Source organism: Salvelinus sp. IW2-2015, linkage group LG8 (genome assembly GCF_002910315.2).
Source record: "Salvelinus sp. IW2-2015 linkage group LG8, ASM291031v2, whole genome shotgun sequence".
NCBI classification, from domain to species: domain Eukaryota; kingdom Metazoa; phylum Chordata; class Actinopteri; order Salmoniformes; family Salmonidae; genus Salvelinus; species Salvelinus sp. IW2-2015.
In genome coordinates this window covers 13,123,793-13,130,526 of record NC_036848.1, presented here as the reverse complement: position 1 = coordinate 13,130,526, position 6,734 = coordinate 13,123,793, and positions in this window count along the sequence as shown.

Here is a 6,734-nt window from a genome sequence, read left to right as displayed (position 1 = left end):
AATACCGCCTTGTACACTCTTGCCTGCATCTAGCTGATATAGGCTATAATCATTAGTCCAACAATGGCAAATTAGAGTTTCTATTGGACAAATTCAGGTATGTTTATCCTTGTTTCGTTCTATTTGCTTCTGTTTAAGAAACATTTTCAAACCTTCATATCATAACCGCTACACAGCCTACATTGTTATCACATCCTAGTCAACATAGCTACTAAAACTAACGTGTTTAGTAAACCCTCTACAATCATGCAGTACAGTGTACAGTCAGCTAGCAGTTACACCGGCGGGCCCCGATGGCAATAAATTAATAAAACCAAAAGCTTACCTTGACTTGAAAGAGTTCCAGTGTTGGATCACCATAGCCAGCCAGCTAACATAGCGTCCCTCTCTGTTTGAGTCAGGTGTTTGAGTAGGCTGAACTAGCTAGCTGCATTCACTAGCTCTCTCTCTCTATTGCTTCTCCTTATTTTGGAATAAATATTTTTTTCAAAACTGTTCAACTATCTTTCTCTTTCTTGGAGTCAACTACTCACCCCATTTTATTCACTGCAGTGCTAGCTAGCTGTAGCTTATGCTATAGTTAAGTAATAGATACATGAATTCATACTTTGATTGGGTGGACAACATGTCAATTCATGCTGCAAGAGCTCTGATAGGTTAGAGAACTTCCCCTGGAAGTTGTCATAATTACTGGGTAAGTATATGGAAGGGGGTGAGAACCATGAGCCTCCTAGGTTTTCTATTGAAGTCAATGTACCCAGAGGAGGACAGAAGCTAGCTGTCCTCCAGCTACACTATGGTGCTACTCTAGAGTGCTACTGAGGCTACTGTAGACCTTTATTCCAAAACAGTGTGTTTTTATTAAATATATTCACATGTAAATCATTTATTTCGTTTTAGCTAAAAAGGATAACTTTAATGTTTCACTATTTTTATGAAATTCACTGAGGATGGTCCTCCCCTGGCCTACACAGTAAATTATGTGGCCCGGCCCGCCCCAAGGAGTTGCTAGAGCGTGATGAGCCAAGGAAAGCCCACCGCCCAAACCCTCCCCTAATCCGGGCGACGCTGGGCCAATTGTGAGCCACCCTATTGGACTCCCTGTCACGGCCGGCTGTGACACAGCCTGGGATCGAACCCCAGTCTGTGGTGACGCTACAGCACTGTGATGCACTGCCTTAGACCTCTGCGCCACACAGTAGGCAGGCAGCCTAATTCTTTCCACTAATTCGTCTTTCGACTAATCACATCAGGTCTTTTCAAATCAGATATTTTTCAGAGCTAATCTAATTGGTGAAAAGACCAATGAGTGAAGAAAAYAAAAAAATCGGAATTGGGCTTTCTGTCTAAACGTAGCCTTAAGACCCCATAACAAACCTCTTCAGTTAAACCTGTCAACCCCTGATAAACAGACTCCAATTACTAAGAGGTGGTTTTCATAGAAGTAGTTGTCTCTGTCTGCAGATGTTGCGCTATACACATTCATTATCTGTCCCACTTCACAACAAAATATCACAAAAATGTTATTAGCTTTGCTGCACATTGATGCTACTCAAAAGAAGCAGCTTGAAACATCCCAAATTATAAATCAGGTAAACAAATCACGGCACATGAGCCTAAGATGTGTGGCATTTCCTCCAACACTTTGCCTCTACCAAGCCCACCGCTATAATCTCCTTAGCACTGAAAGCCCTGTTTGGTAAAAATATCTGCTGACCTCAAAACAGTCTAAGCCATGGCCCTTTGTGTAATGTGTGTATGTAAATGTGAGGGACTGCATGTGTGTGATTATTGCATGTCTGATTTGTCCCAAAAATAATGCTGTTAGTTTTGGAAATAATTAGCACCAGCCTATTTTTTTWAATTAGATTTTATTTATTTATTTAACTAGGCAAGCCAGTTGTGAACAAATTCATATTTACAATGACTGCCGACCCCGACCCCGGCCAAACCCTAACCCGGACAACGCTGGGCCAATTGTGCGCCCCCCTATGGGACTCCCAATCATGGCCAGTTGTGATACAGCCTGAAATCAAACCACACTCAACCAAATTTGCATTAGAGAGGCTTCCATTAAAGAAAACCCTCTGTGTTCTATTAGATCGGGAACTCCTAATCCATTATAAAGCAGAGGATGTATATACATAACYCTTTTTTTTCAGCAGTAAGGTAAGATCTGTAAGGCTTCTGAAGTCATGTAGTAAAATAACCAGAGTCTTGTTGGAAGACTATTGCATGCATTTGAGCCAGCTTCAACCAGTTGGCTAAGGATGATCTTGAGCAAAAAACACATGGCTGCCTCACTTCGGCTTTAATCCACCAGGATTCCTATCACCCTGTTCAGTAAACAGACGCTATCACAGATCACCTGCTAAGGCCAGCCCTGCTTTACCCTGGGCCTTTAATCTGTCTGGCTGCCTGGGAGTCTGTCGCAGTACCCAGCCATGCTTAGCAAACACTACTCAGTGAAGTCACCTGACTAGGCTTTGGTGCTTGGATGCTTTGACGAATTTAGTCAGCGGGAATAATTGTTTCCTAGCTGTGGGGCGGCCAAGTAGAAAGCATGATTTGGAGGTCCGGTGTGTTGTGCAGACATCTTGTTTAGCAGGCCAGGCAGAGACAGAGTGGTTTACGTCATGTGATGAGTGATACAGAATTCTGATTCTAATCGGAGAGGGGCCCTGGTGGAGACTTCCTGGGATCACAGACTAGCACGCATTTTGAAAACACTGCAGCCTGCCTGCAGCACAAGCATTCTCCCTCTGATCTCACTGAAGTTATGCAGGACAGGTGACTAGTGTGTTTGATGTTATGTTTATCGGTATTGTTTCGATTGCTTGTCACCTCATCTAGATGCCGGATATTGCCCCTTCTCATTAAATCAAATCAAATGTATTTATAAAACCCTTTTTTACATCAGCAGAGGTCACAAAGTACTTATATAGAAACCCAGCCTAAAATCCTAAACAGCAGATGTAGACGCACAGTTGCTAGGAAACACTCCCTAGAAAGGCAGAAACCTAGAGAGGAATCAGGCTCTGAGGGGTGGCCAGTCCTCTTCTGGCTATGCCGGGTGGAGATTATAAGAGTGCAGATAGTTCTTCAAGATGTTAAAACATTCATYGATGACCAGCAGGGTCAAATAATAATCAGTGGTTGTAGAGGGTATAGCAGGTCAGTACCTCAGGAGTAAATGTCAGTTGAATTTTCATAGCCGAGCATTCAGAGGACTAGAKAGCAGGTGTGGAAGAGAGGGAGGATAGAAACTAGAGTCTGGGGAGTGGCACTGTGGCCCTGTCTAACGATACRGCTGGACAGGGCCAACAAGGCAAGATATAACCCCACCCACTTTGCCAAAGCACAGCCCCCACACCACTAGAGGGATGTCAACAGACCACCAACTTACTACCCTGAGACAAGGCTGAGTATAGCCCACGAAGATCTCCTCCACCGCACAAGTCTGAGGMGTCGCAAAACAGGACAGGAAGATCACATCAGTGACTCAACCCACTCAAGTCGGGTAAAGTGAAAAATCTTGGCACGATGTGATGCACCCCTCATAGGGACGGCATGGAAGAGCACCAGTGACTCAGCCARTGTAATATGGTTAGAGGCAGAGAATCCCAGTGGAGAGAGGGGAGCCGGCCAGGCAGAGACAGCAAGGGCGGTTCGTTGCTCCAGTGCCCTGCCATTCACCTTCGCACCCCTGGGCCAGACTACACTCAATCATAGTTCCTACTGAAGAGATGAGTCTTCAATAAAGACTTAAAGGTCTCKGAGTCTGACTCTCTCACATGGGTAGGCAGACCATTCCATAAAAATTGAGCTCTATAGGAGAAAGCCCTGCCTCCTGCTGTTTACTTAGAAATTCTAGGGACTATAAGGAGGCCTGTGTCTTGTGACCGTAGCGTACGTGTAGGTATGTAGGGCAGGACCAAATCGGAGAGATAGGTAGGAGCAAGTCCATGTAATGCTTTGTAGGTTAGCAGGAAAAACCTTGAAATCAGGCCTAGCCTTAACAGGAAGCCAGGCTAGCACTGGAGTAATATTGTCAGGTGTTTTGGTGCTAGTCAGGATTCTAGTAGCTGTGTTTAGCACTAACTGAAGTGTATTTATTGCATTTTCCGGGAAGCCAGAGACTAGAGCTTTGCTGTAGTCTAATCTAGAAGTGACAAAATTATGGATTTTCTGCATAATTTTTGGACAAAAGGTTTCAGAGTTTTGCAATGTTACGAAGATGAAAAAAAGCTACCCTTTCTAAATTAGATTGCCTCTTCATTACAGTACCAATTTGATGTGAATAAATTGTAGCTTGTGTCAACATGAATGGTTGAGAGATGAAGAGATGACAATGTTAATGATTATAAAGYCTGGGTCACATCCGGCCGTGATTGGCAGTCCCATAGGGCGGCACACAATTGGCCCAGCGTCGCCAGGGTAGGCCGTAATTGTAAATAAGAATTTGTTCTTAACTGACTTGCCTAGTTACATAAAGGTAAAAGAAGAAGTACACAGCCTAGTAGTTGTTGTTGATGTAGGCTGTACAGGAGCTACAATGTATACAGAAGTACACACTATGAACCCCTTATCAATCATTTATAAACTGCTTATACATACTACACGTGGCCTTTCCAAGCTCTCCATAACATTCAAGCCATGGAAACATGAATTATTACACAGCCAGTCCAGGATATCCATTTTGAACCTGACACTAACCAGTACCTGACAGTAACCCTACTCCATGGCTGTGTGTGAATGGCCCAGCCTGGCTTGGCCCAGCCCATGTCTCTGTGTGTGAATGGCCCATCCTGGCTTGGCCCAGCCCATGTCTCTGTGAGTGAATGGCCCAGCCCAGCCTGGCCAGCCCATGTCTCTGTGTGATTGAATGCCCAGCCCATGTCTCTGTGTGTGTGAATGGCCCAGCCCAGCCTGGCTTGGCCCAGCCCATGTCTCTGTGTGTGTGAATGGCCCAGCCCAGCCTGGCTTGGCCCAGCCCATGTGTCTGTGTGTCAGTAACACTCATAAAATATTGACAAGAGATCAGCGGAACTCATTACCGCTACCCACGCTGACTCCCTGCCTGACACAGTTACCCCCGACGACAACGTGGAAAAGGACACCGTCACTTACAGGACGACTGGTATTTCACCCAATAGATATGGGGGTTTATCAAGATTGGGTTTGTTTTCTTATTCTTTGTCGGTCTGTGTAATCTGAGGGAAATATGTGTCTCTAATATGGTCATACATTTGGCAGGAGGTTAGGAAGTGCAGCTCAGATTCCACCTCATTTTGTGGGAACTGTGCACATAGCCTSTCTTCTCTTGAGAGGTCTGCCTACAGTGGCATTTCTCAATAGCAAGGCTATGCTCACTGAGTCTGTACATAGTCAAAGCTTTCCTAAAGTTTGGGTCAGTCACAGGGATCAGGTATTCTGCCACGGTGTACTCTCTGTTTAGGGCCAAATAGCATTCTAGTTTGCTTTGTTTTTATGTTAATTCTTTCCAATCTGTCAAGTAATTATCTTTTTGTTTTCTCAGGATTTTGTTGGTTCTAATTGTGCTGTTTGTGAACAGAGCCCCAGGACCAGCTTGCTTAGGGGACTCTTCTCCAGGTTCATCTCTCTGTAGGGGATGGCTTTGTTATGGAAGGTTTGGGAATCGCTTCATTTCAGGTGGTTGTAGAATTTAACTTCACTAGGGTATGTGGGACGGTAGCGTCAGATGCTTCTTTAATCACAACAACAGTTTTCAGCTGTGCTAACATAATTGCAAAAGGGTTTTTTAATGATCAATTAGCCTTTTAATATTATAAACTTGGATTAGCTAACACAACGTGGCATTGGAATACAGGAGTGATGGTTGTTGATAATGGGCCTCTGTACGCCTATGTTGATATTCCATAAAAAATCTGCCGTTTCCAGCTACAATAGTCATTTACAACATTAACAATGTCTACACTTTATTTCTGATCATTTTGATGTTATTTTAATGAACAATAAATGTGCTTTTCTTTCAAAAACAAGGACATTTCTAAGTGACCCCAAACTTTTGAACGGTAGTGTATGTTGAAGAGGGTGGGGCGTAAGATGCATCCTTGTCTCACCCCACGGCCCTGTGGAAAGAGATGTGTGTTTTCCGACACTTTTAACTGCACACTTGATGTTTGTGTACATGGATTTTATAATGTCGTATGCCTTTTTGAAATCAACAAAGCATTAGAAGACTTTTCCTTTGTTTTGACTTGTTTGTTTGTCAGTTAGGGTATGCAGGGTGAATATGTGGTCTGTCGTACGGTAATTTGGTAAAAGARAATTTGACATTTGCTCAGTACATTGTTTTCACTAAGGGAATGTACAAGTCTGCTGTTAATGATAATGCAGAGGATTTTCCCAAGGTTGCTGTTGATGCATATCCCACGGTAGTTATTGTGGTCTAAATTGTTTCCACTTTTGTGGATTGGGGTGATCAGTTCTTGGATCCAAATATTGGGGAAGATGCCAGAGCTAAGGATGCTGTTAAAGAGTTTAAGTATATCCGATTGGAATTTGTGGTCTGTATATTTTATCATTTCATTAAGGATACCATCAACACAACAGGCCTTTTTGGGTTGGATGGTCTCTCTCTCTCTCTAGCTCTCTTCAATGCATCTCTCTCGCTCTCTCTCTCTCGCTCACTCTCTCTCTAGCTCTCTTCAATGCATCTCTCTCTCCACTGCATCTCTCTCTCTTGTCAT